General features: G+C 37.3%; 1 pseudogene; it reads left to right on the top strand.

The window, feature by feature from the left end:
* The first annotated feature begins 3,890 nt into the window (after positions 1-3,890).
* LOC132639798 (putative late blight resistance protein homolog R1A-3) lies at positions 3,891-16,081 on the top strand (annotated as a pseudogene).
* Positions 16,082-19,100: the final 3,019 nt, after the last annotated feature.

Here is a 19,100-nt window from a genome sequence, read left to right as displayed (position 1 = left end):
ACTTCAAATACCTTACCCGGCATACGTCTTTCATACCATTGCTTACCTGTGTACTGTGTAGCTTCCAATATCATCAATCACTGCCTTACGTCGATACCGTTCTCCAGCTGAAATCAAGGGTTAGTAAAAAGAAATTCATTTCCTATAGTTGGATCTATCGCACGGTCTAAGATTCAAAGAAGATCAATAATCCTTGGATGCTCCGTATTCTCCTGTTTATAAATGTGGCGCGCTACACACCATAAACAGGACTCTACCGGACACGACTTTGCAGAAAACCCCTAGGACAGACCTGCTCTGATACCACTTTGTCACACCCCGACCTTACTAGGGTGTGATGGGAATCCGACCCTTACTTAGGGCTGAGCGAACCCTCAGACTCTTGCTGCTCATAAAATCACGTCAAACTTTTTAAATCAAATGAGATAAGATACATAGTACAAAAAATTTCTTTCAGAAATATTCTTTCTAGTAGCTTCCAAGCCGAACAAATCTATGATCATACAAAATTCAGTACATAATGCAGACCGACATATCGGCTAACGGAGCCGCTTACAGACTGACAACCAATACCCACGACGTTGTCTGCAAAGTCTCTAACATCAATCAAAAACCTTTACATATGTACTCTGACTCGGCAGCGCTCCAGTAGCAAATGGAGCCTGCCAACTCCGCTGGATCATCTTCTATAATAACTTCATCTCATCTGGGAGTACCTGCGCGGCATGAAACGCAGCCCCCGAAGAACAGGGGGTCAGTACGAAAAATGTACCGAGTATGTAAAGCGAAAATATAACAAATATAACCATAATCCGAACCAGGAGTACAGAAATATAGCGGACAGAATCGAACCCGAATCCGAAACAGAAATACAGAGTGCATGGACAGAACCACAATATGTATCGTACGTACGGGGTGTAGCCGACAGAGTCGTGATATGAATTAGAGGTACAGAGTTTAGCTGGCAGAATCATCGTACGGATCAGGGGCACAGAGTGTGACTGACATAATCGTAATCAGAGCCAGAGGTACAGAAGTGTAACAGACTGAATCATAGTCCGAATCAGACATACAGAAGTGTAACAGATAGAACCATGCATGCAGAATCATAAGCTTACACAGATACAGATAGCATATATATGTATCAGATCCCGGCCCTCTAGTGAGGGGCGCGGTAAACAATGCAGTGGAATGTGCACGAATAACCAGAATACCAAAGTGTTACATCTGACGTACAAATCATACATAAGAGGTTCCGGAAGACAAATACGCAATCAGAATGCCAAATTGCTTTGCTTTCTTTTGAAAAACATTTTCGTTTCATACACATAGAAAATCAAACACACAATTGTCGTAGCCAAAATTCCAGCGGTCACTATCACACATACCGCGGCTAATATCCCAAACCCGACATACCGCGGTCAGGAGTCCAGCGGTCAATGTCGCAGATACTGCGGTCAGGAGTCCAGCGGTCAGTGTCACGAGTCCGGCATATCGCGGTCAGGAGTCCAGCGGTCAATGTCGCACATACCGCGGTCAGGGGTCCAGCGGCCAATATCACATAGTGCGCACAATAATATAACCGGCCCGGGACTTGGAAAAAGAGGTAATAACATAATGCCAAATTTATTACCTTCCAAACATAAATCACACATGCCAGGATCATGCATCACACAAGATTCATGTATGCCAAAATCGTATATCAGAAAAATACAGAAGGTAAGTAGCTTATCCAGAATATCAGAATAAGATTTCCAAAAACGTTCCAGATGTCAAAAATATTTTATGAGGCTCTTAGAGGTAGTCATAACACTTATCGCATAGTAACAGAATAATAACCAAAAGCTACCCGTGAATTCCGGACAAAAATGAGTTGGCTAAAGCCATACAGAAAGTATCAGGATTTGTGGGCCCACCTTGGGCCGAACCGAGGTGGCGTACGTAAATTATGGATCATAGGTCTTATGGAGTCATCCGTGAGAGTCTTAGGGCATTCCGACTTCATTTGTGAAAGTTGCATACATATAGGTCATTTTACCGACGAAATGTTAAGAAACCAATTCAATCTCATTGAATGAAATGGAGCCAATTTCAATCTCGGATTTCTAGGAACAGGGTCGTATCTAAGGCTCGCGACCGATCCTATTATGTTTAGAACATGCCAAAGAATGAAGGGCAAGGCTTTACATACCTTAGCTGCGCCTTACGCTCGCTCAAATTCAGTTCCCGTTTCGCCCAAAATCTACAAATGGTCATATTTACCAATTGTCAATAGCAAGACTTTTAGCATTCAAATCTTTAGTTCATTACTTATCTACAAAAATTTGGGCAGCATTTCCCCTAATTATATAGCATCCCCGAGACTTAGCTCGGCTCAATATATCAACAACAACAACCCAATAATCTAACAACATCAACAGTTATCACAAAACGCACTATAACATAAATAGTCCTCTTTTCTACGTAAGGCGACAACTTCCGTTCCAACTTCACATTATCAAACTAATATCGACATTTTCCATATCCATTAACTAATTCAAGATTATTCAAACATATTCCACGAACTTCCCAAACAATATTCATGAATTCAAGTGTTTCCGCCAATTCCATATTCCACCCGAAACTCCTACGAATGCGACAAAACTACTAAATCGCATTGTCTTCTTCCAATTTCCACAACAATAACATCAATTCACATTCTAGAGTCCTACTTTCATAATTATATCAAAATCATATAAAAATCACATAATTCCCCATAATGACATACAACCATTTTCAATACCAACTTGATTCATTAAGCCCTTATCTACTTCCCAAACACCCCAACAACACAACTAACAAACTAAATGGAATTTAATCCATCACTTTCCAACATCACCATGGCACACGGCCATGCACCTACTCACACACACACACGGCTTCACACACACACATCACAACTCCATAATTCTCATCTAATTTCAATCCTTACAACATCTATGCTTATTCCATAACACAAAAGAATAGATTCTTACCTTTTTCTTTAAACTTCAACTTGCCGCAAACGTTGCTCTCTCGCTTAACTAATTATATCACGTCGAAGAGCGTCTTGGACTTATTAGGAATTCAAGAAGAAAGAGATTTTTGGATTGAAGTTAAAGGGCTAGGAATTTTTTTTTTCTTTTCTCATGGAGGGGCCCGAAACCCCTATAGCTCTTGCTCTCCATTTTTTGTGTTCTTGAAAGTTCTTCCAAATGAAGACTTTGACCTCTTACCAATATTTATCTCATGAATTTAATGATTCATGGGCTTGGGTCTTTTTTTTGTTGGGCCATGGCCGGTTGGGCCTCTTAATTTGTCCTAAGTTTTTCTTGTAATTGTTTTGAGCCCAATTCCATAGAAATCTTATTTTTTTGTAATTCCCGAAACTAATTTCCGAAATTTCAATTTTCGCCCTTGGCCTTCCGCATCAATATCTTTCATGAGTAACACACACATATTGGCTAGAACCAAAATATGGCCTCATTTCTTACAAGCCAAAGTTATTTTGAATTTTCCGAATATTCAAAATTACGGGATATAACAAATTGTTAGCGCGAAAATGATAAAAACACAGTAATTAATGTGGTTCAGATCGATATGATCCTAGTCCATGGAGAACGACTGACACTTTTATTAATATCAAGGGAGAAAGTAAGTTACAAGATTGAATACTCTTAGGTTCTATATTCTGTCTTTAATAAATTCTAACTAGCATGTATTTATACAACTAGGTCTAATCCTTTCCTAAAAAGGATCTAAATACCAATAACACTCAAAAACCATCAAAGAAAAAAGTTTCCTTTTATTTCTTTCCGCTTTTGAGTAGGAATTGACTAGAATATCTTCTCAACTTCACATTATCAGATACAATGAAGACTGGCACTGCTCATACTTCATTACAATTGCCAAGAACACCAAGCGTGAACGAAGAAATTATGGGGTTTGAGGATGTAATAGAAAATTTATGAGATAAATTACTAGGAGCAAGATGTTATCTCAATTCACGGCAGGCCGGCTCAAGGTAAGATGACTCTGCCCTACAGACTCTACTTTGACAGTTCAGTTGTCTCTCAATTTGATATTCATGCACAGTGTTGTGTGTCTCAAGTATATTCATATACGCAGAGGCGGAGCTAGGTAGGTGTCACACCCCGACTTTACTAGGGTGTGATGGGCACCCGACCCCGTATTCGGAGCCGAACGAACCCGCTGACTCTTATTACATACTTAACCTCTTTGGACTCTTACATCAATAAGGAGTGGAAAACATAGTAAAGCTTTCAATTTTTTTTCATCGTACTCAAATCAAATATAATCTGTTATCATATGGACTCTATAACATAACATAAAATGACACATAGGCTAGTAGAGCCGTTCACAATACCGACATCCTGTACCCACGACTCTGTCTGCAAAGTCTCTAACATTTATCACACATCGTAGCACATGTACTTTGACTCGGTAGCACTCCAGGAACAAGTGGAGCTTGCCAACTCTGCTGGAATATCTTCTATATTAGCTTCAACTCATCTGGGTGCACCTGCGCGGCATGAAACGCAGCCCCCGAAGAAAGAGGGGGTCAGTACGAGCAATGTACTGAGTATGTAAGGCAGGAATAGTAACATAGTAAGAAATGAGCGTATGAACAATAAATGCATGGAAACATGGAACATGTCATAGGATAAAAGAGTAACCTGTACATATGAGTGCCCCTGGGCACGAATGCCATGCATGCTTGTCTGGTCGTATCATATCATGTCATGTCGTATCATATCATGTCATATCATATCATGTCATGTCATATCATGTCATGTCATATCATATCATGTCATGTCATAGCGCCGAACAACGTCGGCTCGCCCACATAGCGCCGAAATACGTCGGCTCGCCCATATATCCCGCGTCCGGGATGATAACGCTAGCTGACCAGGTGGCAATGCAACATATGTCCCTTCCCCTTCCCCATATATCCCTTCCCCCCACCCCATGTACATATACATATCTCATATACATATGTCATATAAGCATGCAGGAGAGCCCAAAGAAAATCATGTGTCCATCGGAGTGACGTAAGGTCGGTAACCTCCGATTATATTATGGAATAGCCATGGACGTCGTGTCTCACCTTGAAGGGACAATTAATATAAGGCGAGACTATCAATGGAGAGTGTCATCATGAGAAAACATAGAACCGGGTCATAAGGCATCGTTTCACATACTTGGAACCTTTAAAATAGTCCTTATCCATAATAGAATTGAGAAATCAAGAAATAACTTAACATTTTCATATTGTCATATTCATGGTAGGAACATATCGTCAACATATCTATCATAGACATTTTCTCATATTTGACTTCATCGTTGTCATTATAAGATCATATTCATCATCTTAGTCATAAGAGCTTCCAATCTCTTAAAACTTGGTTTTCGAAAAAATATAGGCATTTTGAAGAAAAACAATTATGAAATTTTAGGAAAAGACTTATACCTTGGAGTCATAGACTTATAGCTTTTGCAAGTAAAGAAGATATATAAAAAAAAGACATTTGAGACATTATGACTTGGGGATCATGCCTTTGAAAGAAAAGGGACGAACCTTAACATACCTGTTCCACGTCCTATTAGCTACAGTTATGTGTCCGAGCTTGTAAGTCTACATTTAAGATAATTCACACTAATGTTAGCCTTTTCATCATACACTTGTACCATAATTCAAATTATACTATTTTATATTCTGCCGAAAATCGGGCAGCATCTCCCCTGTTTATATGCCTAGCCCAAATTTTTAACTCAGCAGCCAACAACACAATAACAGTACCAACATCAATAATATCTTTTTTTCCATATCAACATATTCCATAAAACAGCCCACACGCTGTTTTCCAACTTTTATAAGTAATTAACTCAGTATACAATTACTTAATCGCGCCTTCTTCGTAAATAAACTAGTATTAACACAAATAGGAAGAGATTCATACATTTCTCCTTTTAATATTGTTGTATCTTCCCTTTTTGACCTTATTTTTATGCCACAGCGCACCGCCATACGATTCTACAGTGAAAACTATACGCTATCCAGACTGAAATTGGGAAATTATACCTGGTTTAGGCTAAAATTTGGTGGTGGAAAGTTGGGAAATTTTCTGGAATATTTGGGGTGTTTTTCGTGGTTTTGGATGAAAATGAGGGGGTCTCCCCTTCTTTATAACCATTTTGGAAGCTGCCAGAAGCAGCTGGAAAAGTGTTCAGCGCGATCGCGCTGCCTTCTGGCGCGTTCGCGCAGAGTTAATTAAATTCCTTCTGCGCGTTCGCGCCCCCTGTGGGCGCGTTCGCGCAGGTTTAAAATTTCTGACTGGATGTTCGTTCAGTAAAACGGTCATAACTCTTGATCCCGATATCGTATGAGGGCCCACGACCTATGGTTGGAAAGCTCTTTCAATTATCTACAACTTTAATTTCTGGGGGTTTTCCCAAATTCCAAACTTATAATGCCGTTGTTTCCCTTTCAAGTCAGATCATCCGAAAACGTTTCCTTAAATCGTCCTTGTGGAGGGCTTATGCCCATTTTTGGCTTATGGGTCCTTCTTAGGACTTGTTCAACTTTCCATATACTATCCGTATGTATCTTCATATGTCATTTATAAAACTCCGACATCTGGGCCCCACTTAGCTTGCAGCAACGAGGGCTTTTCGTCAATTAACATATGAACTAATTTACACCATATGGTCTCCAAATGTCATATATATGCTATTATTACCTTCTTATAACACAACCTTCATTCTGAAATTGATTTTCAGATTTTTGTTCAGTGCGTTCGCGCTGTATTGGCCCTTTGGCCCATTCTAAGCCGTCTACAGTTTTTGGTAACACGAAATTTTTCCGGGGTGTAACAGTAGGCTCCAGGGGGTTCACCCTCGGTGAAAAAATTACAGTGTATATACAAGGTTAAAATTATTATATATATATATATATATAGTAGATGCTGAATCACCTTCGCTTCTTCGCCTATTTACTTCTTCATTTTTTTGAACCTCCTAGATGAAAATTCTGGCTCCTTCACTGCATATACAGACTTATTATTTGCATTGCTACGTGATGTTGTTGGTAAGAATTATGAATGTAAAGATGCCGATGAATTAGCCGATATGCTTCGCAAAACTTTATTGCCCAGAAGATACCTTATCCTTGTTGATGATGTGTGGGAAAGTAGTGTTTGGGATGATTTAAGAGGTTGTTTTCCAGAGGCCAATAGCGGAAGCAGAATCATTCTAACAACGCGACATCATGAAGTTGCCAAATATGCTAGTGTTCATAGTGATCTCCTTCATCTTCGTAGGTTTACCAAGGATGAAAGTTGGAAGTTGCTAGGAAAGGAAGTTTTTGGTGGAAAAAGCTTCTCCCCCCTCCTCATAGATGTTGGGCAAAGGATAGTAGAAATGTGTGGACAACTCCCTCTTTCAATTGCTTTGGTGGCCAATATTCTCAAAGAGATGGAGAAGAAAGAAGAATATTGGGAAAAAGTGGCTGAGAATTTAGGTTCTCACATTTAAGGTGACTCAAAGATGGTTATTGAACAAAGTTATCAGAATTTACCCGATCATCTTAGATCATGCTTTCTTTATTTTGGAGTAGTTTTAGAGGACAGTGTGACTAAGATCTCAAAGTTAACAAGATTATAGATCTCAGAAGGATTTGTAAAAAGTTGTGAAGGCAAGAGTTTGGAGGATATAGCAAAAGGTTACTTGGAGAATATTATTGGAAAAATTTAGTGATGGTTGCTCAGAGGTCCAGTTCAAATGATAAGGTCAAAGGACACCACCTTCATGATCTATTGCTAGACTTCTGCAAGGAAAGAACTACTAAGGAGAATCTTCTACAATGGATAAAACAGTAATATGTTAATTGATTATGGTTTATTTATTCATTTAATCAATCAAGTATTTGAAGTTATATTTGAAAACTAATGATATGATTTGACAAATTTATATATTTTAAAGGAATAAAATTAAGAAGAAAGGATTGAGATAAATTTTCTCTGTGTATTTGATCACCATCACTGTACATGTATTTATAGCTATTTAAAAGAATATTTCTATTAATAACCTATACAGGTGTCCCACTCCTATTTGTATGTGTGTAGCTGACTAATATTTACAAATACTGAGAAATAAAATAATAGGCTAAATATTTACATAGATGAAACATTAGGAAGCTTCTGGTTGGTTTCTTGTGTATGATGAATGGACCTGTATGAATAAAATGGTCCCAAACCACTTTACTCTTTTTCATTTTCCATGAACAGCAAACCGAACACACCTTAACTCAAACACCTTATTCTTCATTTCTCCATGGTTATCGTCTACTCCATTACCCCCCCGCCCTTCAAGTTGGAGGCTGGTGTACGAACCCCCAACTTCTTCAAAAGAAAATGATGAGATCGACCCGGATGTGGTTTTGTAAACAAATCTGCTAACTTGTGATGAAGAAGGGATGAAAGAAAAAAGAAATGAGACCATAGAGATATTGTTGATGGACGAAGTGACAATCAATGGAAACATGCTTTGTTCGTTCATGAAAGACGGGATTTTTTGCGATATGTATGGTAGCTTGGCTGTCTGAGTCAAGAGAAATAGGAAGTGAGGGTGAAAAGGACATATCTGAAAAAAGACGAACGAGCCAAGTTAATTCAGCAACTACCCTACGCATCGATCTGTATTCGGCTTCCACCGATGATACTGAAATCGACGACTATTTCTTAGACTTCCAAGAGATGGGACTACCACCCATGCTAATAAAAAATCCGCTCACATAATGTCTGGAGTCTTGACAAGTGGCCAGTCTTATTCGCAAAAAGCAAGCAATTTGAAGGATGGAGAGCTATTTAGAAAATTCCTAATCTAGGGTTGAAGAGTAGGTAACGAAGAACATTCTTAGTAGCAGCAAGATGGCCATGGTGTGGAGATCGCATATATTGACTTAGATATTATACTGAAAAGCACAGATCTGGTCGAGTATGTGTCAAGAAGTTCAATTGCCCAATCAATCGACAATAAACAGTCGGATCTGGTAACGGAGAGTCCATCTTGGCTGTCAATTTCTGAGTAGGGTCCAAAGGAGATGAAGCAGGATTCAGATCGTGACAATGGTATTTATCAAGGAGTTCCAAAATGAACTTCCTTTGACTAAGTATAAGACCCTGGGGTTCACGAATGATCTCAATCCCCAAAAAATAGTGTAAGTTCCCCAAATCCTTTATCTTAAACTCTTTGTCAAGAAATGATTTTAATTCATCAAGTTCTTCTTTGTTGTTACCCGTGAGCAAAATATCATCCACGTAGACTACTATAAGAGAAATAGATGAACCAGAACATTTGTAAAACAATGAATATTCATTTAAAGAATGATGAAAACCCTTGTAGCTCAAAGCTGACGTTAATCTTGAATACCACTGTCGAGAGGCTTGTTTGAGCCCGTATAAAGACTTCTATTATCGACAAACGAGAATAGGATCACTGACTTGTAACCCATCTGGAAACTTCATGCACACTTCTTCGTCTAAATCCCCATGTATAAATGCATTATTAACATCCAACTAATAAAGTCCCCATCCTCTTTTAATGGCAATTGCAAGTACACATCTAATTGTAGTGATTTTGACTACTGGAGTGAAAGTCTCAGTAAAATCGATACCTTCCTCTTGTATATCACCACGTACCACTAATTTGGCCTTTAATCTCTCCAAAGTACTATTAGAGTCGAGCTTAGCTTTATATACCCATTTTGAAGGCAATACCCTGTTTCCAGTAGGCAGGGGTACAACTTCCCAAGTGTCATTTGTGATCAAAGCCTCGAGTTCCTTTGTTATAGCATCTTGCCAACCAGGGTATAAAATAGCTTGAGAAAATTTTGGTTCAAAATTTGAGAAATAGAGTTATGGTAATTTTTGTTAGTTGGAGACAAGGTATTAAAAGAAAAATGAGAAGGAGAAACAGAAGAATTAAAACATGAAGAAGCAACATTGGAAATATGAATGGTATTTCATATGTAATCTTGTAAATAAGCTGGGGTATTGACTGATCTGAGTATATCTCCTTAGGGAAGTTTCAGACTCAGGAATAGGTATAAAAGGATCAGATGTGTTAGGGTCTTGAGAAGATGAGTTAGGTGACAAAAGCAATGATGTAGGAAGAGTAGTAGGAGATTGTGGTATGAGTGATATGCTGGGTGGTGAACTAGGTGGATCATGGGAATTGGAATCTGTAGATGGAATTGAATGACTAGAAAATGTGGGAATATCTAGTGTAGGACTGTTAACTGTGTCATGGAGAGGAAAAATAGGACTGTCAGTGTGAATGGAACTAAAAGGATAGATGTTCTTATGAAATACCACATTTCTAGAAATTAAGAATTTCTGAGATTGTAAATTGAAGAGCCTGTATCCTTTCTGTCCAAAAGGATAACCAAGAAATACACAAGCTTGTGCTCTAGGTTTTAGTTTATTTCTTCCATTGGATAATGTGTATGCAAAACAAAGACAACCAAAACATTTCAAATGAGAGTAGGAAGGAGGATGATCAAATAATTTCTCATAAGGAGTTTTAAAAGATAAAATTCTGGTAGGACACCTATTAATCAAATATGTGGTTGTCATAAGGCAATCACCCCAAAACTTAGGTGGTAAGTGAGATTGGAATAGTAAAAGCCCTACATACCTCTAACAAATTCCTATGTTTCCTTTCAACTACACCATTTTGTTGTGGTGTGGCTACACAAGAGGTTTGATGAATTATTCCTTGAGTGGATAAAAAATAAGATGTTTCTATACTAGAACCCAATTCCCAAGCATTGTCAGACCTGATTGCTTTCACTTTCTTAGAAAATTGTCTTTCTACCATGACAAGGAAATATTTTAGAATAGGGAATGCATTAGATTTTAGTAGATAGAAGGAAAGTCCAAGTACACCTACTAAAATCATCAACTTTGGTCAAAAAATACTTATAAACATCATAAGTAGGTATCTTATAGGGTCCCCATGTATCAATATGTATAATATCAAAACATTTCTTGGAAGATATATGGCTATTAGGAAAAGGTAATTTACTTTGCTTTGCTAATGGACAAACAGAACAAGGAGTCAAAAATTTAGAACAAACGCTGAAAGGAATTCCATTAATATTCTTCATATTTGACAAAGGCATATGGCCCAATCTATGGTGTCATAATCTACTCTTAACATCTGAAAAAGAAATACAACTAAAATTGGATGATACATCCTTTAGGGAATCAACAACATAACTAGGTGACTTAAAACTAGACCTAGGCAAGAGTGGAGTTTTTGGATTCCTATTGTTGAGCACATATAGTCCTTCTAAACAGTGAAAGGGAGAAAAAATAATGAAGTTAGAAAGTTGTTGGCAAAGTCTATGGACAAATAAAATATTAAAATGAAAACTAGGAATAAACAAAACATTGTAGATAGTCAAGTTTGAAAACAACTTGACAGAACCAAACTGAGAAACTGAAACTCTTTGAAAATTTTGTAATTCAACATAGACAGGATAGGGAAGTGATTTCATATTGATAAAAAATTCTTTGATGTAACTCATGTGTTCTGAAGCCCCAGAATTAATTGACTAAGTTTTGTTAGTGATTTTTGTAATATCAACCTTAGAATTTAAAAAGAAAGGGCTCAAGCTTATACCAGCACAGTTTGCATTAGCTATGACATTAGAACTGTTGGATTGATCAATTGTTTTCACCTATTGTAGCATCTGCATGATTTGTGTCAATTTCTCAGGACTAAGAAGTTTTCCTTGCTCACTAGACTGAGCAATGCCAAGAAAAGGCTCAACAGATTCATCATTGTAGGACACTGCATTACTCTAAGCTGATTTCTAGTAGTTTATTTGCTTAGTAAACTTGCAATTAGGAGGAAAACCATGTAGTTTATAGCATTTTTCAATAGAGTGGCCAGGTTTCTTACAGTACTTGCAAACAAGTCCAGAATTCTTGTTGTCATTGTATCCTCTTTGAGCTCTGAAATCAGTGGTAAAAGTCCTTTGTCCTGTGATGTTCAGTTGAACAGCAGCAAAAGAGGAAGATTCACCAGGGAATCTAGGAGATTTATGCATCTCTCTTTGTTTTTCCTCTTGAATCAACAATGCATAGGCATTAGCAATGGTGGGTAATGGTGAGATCATAAGTATGTTTCCTCTAGCACCACAGAAAGAGTCATTAAATCCTATTAAAAACTTCGCTAGTCTTTCATCTTGTTTGAATTTGACATTCTTTTCTTTTTCTCCACAAGAACAAGCACAAGAACATGGGATGAATGAATCCACAGTATCCAGTTCATCCCAGAGTCTCTTGATTTTGGTAAAGTCCCCAGCCACATCAGATGACCCTTGAACAAGGTCACTCAAATCCTTCTGGAGTTAATACAATCTAGTCCTAGAACTTTGTCCAAATCTGGTTTCTAATTCAGTCCAGATGTTCTTAGCAGTGTGATAATAAAGCACACTGTCAGAAATATCCCTGGAGAATGAGTTTAATAACTATGAAATCACCATGTTATTGGATCTAGACCAAGCAGAATGAAGGTCAAATCCAACAGCAGGTTCAGCTATAGTTCCATCTGCTTTGTTTTTAGCAGTCAAAGCAATCTACATTGCCCTTTTTCACCCCCTAAACTTTTCCCATCAAAAATAGTGTTAACTAAGAGAGTTCCTGGGGAATCTGAGGGTGAAATAAAGAAAGGATGAAGATTTCTCACCCGTAGTCTCAGAAGTTTGTTCACCCATTTTCACGAAGAAACAAGATGAAGAAGATGAATAGAGAAAAAAAAAGTGAATACTATCACTGCTCTGATACCATAAAGGAATCAAATTAAGAAGAAAGAATTGAGATAAATTTTCTTTGTGTATTTGATCACCATCACTGTATATGTATTTATAGCTATGTAAAAGAATATTTTTGTTAATAACCTATGCAGGTGTCCTACTCCTATTTGTATGTGTGTAACTAACTGATATTTACAAATACTGAGAAATAAAATAAAAGGCTAAATATTTACATAGATGAAATATAAGGAAGCTTCTGTTGGTTTCGTGTGTATAATGACTGGACCTGTATAGTGGCCACGTGTCTGCTTCTCCTTGTATGAATAAAATGGTCCCAAAACCACTTTACTCTTTTTCATTTTCCACGAACAGCAAACTAAGCATACCTTAGCTCAAACACACCTTATTCTTCGTTTCTCCATGATTATCGTCTACTCCGTTATAATTTCAGTGATCAAGTAACCAAGTTATATTTGAAAATTAATGTTATGATGTTGCTGATTTATATGTTTCACGGGGATCAAAATGCTAATCCTTCTTTCTATGTTCACAAGAAACATGCTCAATGTCGCTTGGCCTTCTCTAAAGCGGATAATATTGTAGAATGTAGCTCGTCTTGCTCACTTGTTGGCTTTGTACTTTGCAAGAATGATGCAGCATACTGTGCCCCTCATAGACCATCCTCACACACCTTGTCAATTTCGCGCATTTTACAGAATTTCAAGTTTCTAAAAGTGTTGGATTTGGAGAATTACGTTGCTATTGATTTTATCCCAACTGATCTATTTACTTGAGATATTTCTCTGCAGGAATTGAACAGATCTTAATTCCTTCATCCATATCCAATCTTTCAAACCTTGAAACTATGCTATTAAGATGTAGGAAAAGAGAATTTAAAATTACAGTACTACCTTGTTGAAAACAGTGCGTCCACCAAACAGTATATGGAGAGACCTGGTTGTCTACCAGTTCTCTCAGACGTTGCAGTAAGTAAATAACATAAGATTTTACCGTAGAAAACTTCTTGCTCAAGGGATTAAAAATCCCGACCTACCACGTAGGATTTCAACTCCACTATCACCGAGAAACTTCAGATTACAACCGTTTGCAATCTAGGAATTTAACTCACATAAATCCTTCACCCTTACAATACACCTATTGTAAGCTACACCTCTTGACTACCCTTAGCCAAGCTCACAACCACGTTTGACTAACTCTAGCCAAACCAACTAATACACTTGACTAACTCTAGCTAAGGGTACCACTCGATCAATAGATTGAATAGGTAAACTGCCTGACAACTACTGAGAATTTACAACACCTACAATAGCTTCTTGAAATAAGAGTAGGTTTATAGTTTAAAGAGCAAATGAACAAAGACTCACAACAACCTAAAGAACTTAGACATAATCTGATGTCTGGATCAGGTTCTTCAGCTTGTAAGTGACTTTGTTCTTGAGAACACTTCAGAACTTGTGGCGGCAAGAATTTGCACAAGATAGTTTAGGTTTTCAAGTGATACCCAATATGTTGGAACAAGTTGTATATATATTGAGGAACATGTGGGTGAGATAGAGACCACTCATGCCATGTTTGACTTGACGCATGGGCCGCAACATTGTTGTACAGTTGTGCAGTTAGCAGTGCAGCTTTACAATTGTTGTTGCTGACTGTACGACATACAGAGAAAGCAGATCGCGAACCAAGTCTCTCTCTATTTCACTCACAGTTTGACAATCATCAAAACATAGAATGTGCTTTGTTTTATCGTACCCGGTACAGTTTGGGAGATGGTTAAACTCAGACATCTGCATATTTCTAACTTCTCCATAGAAGATGCAGAAGAATTACTTGAGATAGTTCACGATCTTGAAACTTTTTCCTGTCCATTTTTTGCTTGTGTCGAGGATGCGGAACTGAAGCTGAGAAAAATGCCTAATCCTCGAAAACTAATATGCACATTCGCGAGGGTCTCCGACTTTCAGCACCATGTATTGAATCTACCGAAAGGGCTTGAAATATTAAAGATTATTCAATTATATTTCCCTAAAAATATTCCCTTTTTTTATCTGTGCACAAAATCTAAAGAACTTGAAACTATCTGGCTTTTACTTGTATCCTGAGCACTTGTCAGAAATTGCACAGCTTCAGAACCTTCAGGTACTCAAATAGTACTTGGTTAAATTCATGAATATGGAATGGAAAGTGAGCGATGACAAGTTCCCTCAACTCAAAGTCTTGAAGCTAGATAGCTTAACTTTCTTTGAGGAATGGATTGTCATCGATGCTGCCTTTCCAAACCTTGAAGGCTTGGTTTTGAGTGTTTGCCAGGAGCTTAAGGAGATCCCTTCTTGTCTCGGGGACATCTCTTCTCTGAAGTCCATTGAGGTAGAGAACTGCAACGAGTCTGTAGTAAAGTCAGCTAGGGATATCCAAGAAACACAAGTTGAAGATTATCAAAATACTAATTTCAAGCTCATCATCAAGGTACACTACTGAGAAAATACAACTACATTCAGTCTCATATTCCTTACTATAATAAGTTGCCTTTTACTAACTATTCTTTTGTTTGAAACCTTGTCAAAAGATTTATTATTTATTATCTTATTTATTAGATAGAGTACTATCAATAAGAAAAGACCAAAATAAATGAAGTTTTTAGCCATGAAAGTTACATGAACTCGTAAAAGCCTATTACTTAACTACGAAATTCCATCCTCATATATATTCTTTGGTCAAAACAAAGCTTAGATGGTTGGTTCTGGTGATGATTTTAAAAGCAAGGTCGTGGGACTGGTTACTGAAGCTAGGACCTGCGGTTTTATCTATATTCAATTGAGATTTCTGTTGAATGATAAATGAACAGTAAGGCATATCTAGTGCAAAGTAAAATATCTATGAGAGATGCCATTTTTCCTTATCTATTGGTCTAGAACTGTAAAAAGTATATTCCTCAAGGGAAATACCTTAATCCAGAAAGAGAAAGAAAAACTTTTCTAGTCATTTATTTATGTTTTGTAGCTCTAAATATTACAGTTCATACTACTTTTGAACCATTAACTCATTGAGCTTCCTTTTGACAGAGTACGGACGGTAGCAGGAGCAATTTGGGAGATCAACATGTAACTTTTTAAGTAGCTTTTTTCGTTATTATACACAGTAAAATTGTCCATCTGCTGGTTGCATTCAATGGAAACTATATTTCAGAGCTTAACAATTTGGAACAAGTAATTCAGTCAATCGTTAATGTTTGGTTCAAGTTATTAGAGTTTGTTTCTTAAGGTGAATGGTTTCAGCTTTTTCTTTTTGTCTTACTAGTTTTCAGGCACGTGCAACTTACCTCATATCAATTGTCACAACATGAGTATCCAAATGTTGATGGTCACACTCGTACAAAATGCCAACATTTCTATTAATTCTATAAGAATTGAAGAATTCAATTCCTAGCACTTTCTATGAAGCTTCCTCCAAATTTATGAATGACAAGGGAAGCTTCATAGCACCTAGGAGTCACCTTCCTCTCACCCACCATTGAAGCTTCCTCCAAGCTTCCTCACACCTTCCTCCTAACTTCCTCCTACCTAGTTTTGGTCCTATAAATAGAGAAGCTTGTAAGGCTTTCTATCATCAGACATTAGATCATCACAGCACAACCAAGAAGAGTTGTGTAATATCCTTGAGAGATTTGTGAGGTGTCTTTTGAGAGTTTTTTGTTTTTGTTAGAGCTTGTATGTCTCTTCTTTCTATTCTTGAAAGTAATAAAAGTATTTTTCTCTCATATTAGCTCGATACTTTAATTCCCCCCAACATGTTTCTTAAGGTGAATGGTTTCAGCTTTTTCTTTTTGTCTTACTAGTTTTCAGGCACGTGCAACGTACCTCATATCAATTGTCACAACATGAGTATCCAAATGTTGATGGTCACACTCGTACAAAATGCCAACATTTCTATTAATTCTATAAGAAATTGAATCAGAGAAGAAAATAGAAAATTGAAGACGTCGATACAACCGCCACAAGTGAAAGAAATTATTGTCAATCTAGCATCAAAATCTCTAATTTTTCTCCATCATCTTCCTCCCATTTTTGTCTCTTGATCTGACAATCCAACCAAAGAGGAGTCAAACTCGCTGAGTTGTTTTTTACTATCTTTTTTTGAATTTTAGCTTCCTCTCTTATTTGATGGTGTGAAAATGTGAGAATTGCCTCATTGAATTTGCATCTGACCAGATTAAGTAGCTCCTTCCTTTTGACATATCTTTGTACTAATCTATAAAAAGAAAGCACGAGATTATCATTTCAAATTTAATAGAGAGGATCTACACTAACTAAGATTGCACCAGAAAATAGAATTATGCATAACATCTACTTACAAATATAAAATTATACTGAAAAAATATAAGAGTATGTATACGTTGGGTTGATGTACCCATTCGAATCTCATACGCTGGAGATATACGTCTAGTTATAGTGATGTGCCCTTCAAATACAATAGAAGTCTTTTTTCATCCACCCCTTCTGATTCCATAATTCTGTGATACAGTCTTTTAAGTTTTCAAATTAATTAATTGTCAGAATATGATCATTTCAAATTAATTGAATGAATAAGTTCAACCGTTGCTCCCAAGAAAATTCAGCTTACGTGAAATAGCTTTGTTTATGATATTATATGTTTTCCAATTAACAGCTCATTATAGCCATTATCTACCATTTAATAGTATGCTCATTTAATAGCTTAACTTAATTCCATGTGCTTTAATGCGTTCAAATGATTAATGACTAAGAACAACCTAGAATAATTAGAAGGTGAACAGCTCTTTCTATTAAGTGATAGGTTGTGAGAGGTAACTTTACTTGTTGAACGTGTAATTCAATTAACAGGTAATTAAAATATTACCATTTAATATTTAATTAGATGTTTTATTGAATTTGATTTACTGCAAGAGCAAAATTGTAATCTAATTTTGAAGGTTAGAGCTTTTCACTTTTAGTATTATATGATGATGACGACTTATGTCACCGCTATGCATCTTATGATTTCACCAAGATGCAGTGTTGTTACTCTGCTAAAATATTGTTTTTGCACTGTTCCGTAGACCTGTTTTTTCAAACTTAATGCCAGTTTATGTCCTCAACTTGGAAAATCCTTCTTAAACATTATTCATATGTTATGTCAATTTCCTGAAGAACATGCAACAGTAAGGAATCTTTTTTTTTTTTTTAACCCCCACCCCCAGGAGTTCCCCCTTTTGCCTCCCTTGGTGGCTCGAACCCACAACCTTCGCAACTGTAAGGAATCGGACCTGAATCTTGGTGACTTTTTAAGTGTCAGTTGAAGCATATCAAGAAACAAATCCGGAGTAGCCGATGTGGTAGATGAACTTATCCCACCAAGCTACTGGCTATAGCCGAAGGGGAATTGAACTCAGCCTTTCTCTACTAGAGAGCTTAACGGAAACAGCCTCTCTATCCCACAAAGGTAGGGGTAAGGTTTGCGTACACCCCACCCTCTCTGGACCCTACTTGTGGGATCACACTGGCTATGTTGTTGTTGTAATTGTTGTTTATGCTCTGTTGAGAAGTTTCATCGTTTGAAAAAAAAAGGTGTATATTTACCTACCAGACATCTTACACATGATCAGACTTTCTAGACTCTTGAAACAAACATTTGGGGGTGATGGATAAATTCTGGATAGCATTAGGCTATTAGCGATCTTCTTATTGATAGATAGTTAGATACTGGTCTGCTTTCCGTGGTCACAACAACTTTTGAAGCATGATACGTCAGGACTATTTGATGATACAAATACAGCTTCCCGAGCTTCGTTTAAATAACTTCGCTTCTATTTAACCAGGATTCCCAACATTTCTTTTGGGAATATGCCTTTAATTCAAGTAAATATAGTGTCTGTTTGTCCGACGACTGCAAACATGCTTTATTTCTTTTCCTTCTGATTCCATCTAAGATCTCTCCTGCATTGTTCTTTCAGCTATTTAAAGCATTCTTCTCGGGTCTGGATTCTATATCAAGAACAACGGGTACCTACTTCAGGGCCGGCCAAAGCGCCAAGCCACTAAAGCGGGGGCTTTAGGCCCAAAATTTTGGGGGCCCCATTTTTTTAATCTGGTGTTGGATACCTGTATTGAATTTTTCGATTTCGAGACATGCAAGGCCGGTTAAAGAGGGAAGCATACCCTAGCAAGATTTTTTTGTTCTGAGTCTCGAACCCAAGACCTCT

This window comes from Lycium barbarum, chromosome 5 (genome assembly GCF_019175385.1).
Source record: "Lycium barbarum isolate Lr01 chromosome 5, ASM1917538v2, whole genome shotgun sequence".
In the NCBI taxonomy this organism is placed as follows: Eukaryota; Viridiplantae; Streptophyta; class Magnoliopsida; order Solanales; family Solanaceae; genus Lycium; species Lycium barbarum.
The sequence above is the reverse complement of the archived record's forward strand: the minus strand, read 5'-3'. Positions and strand labels throughout refer to the sequence as shown.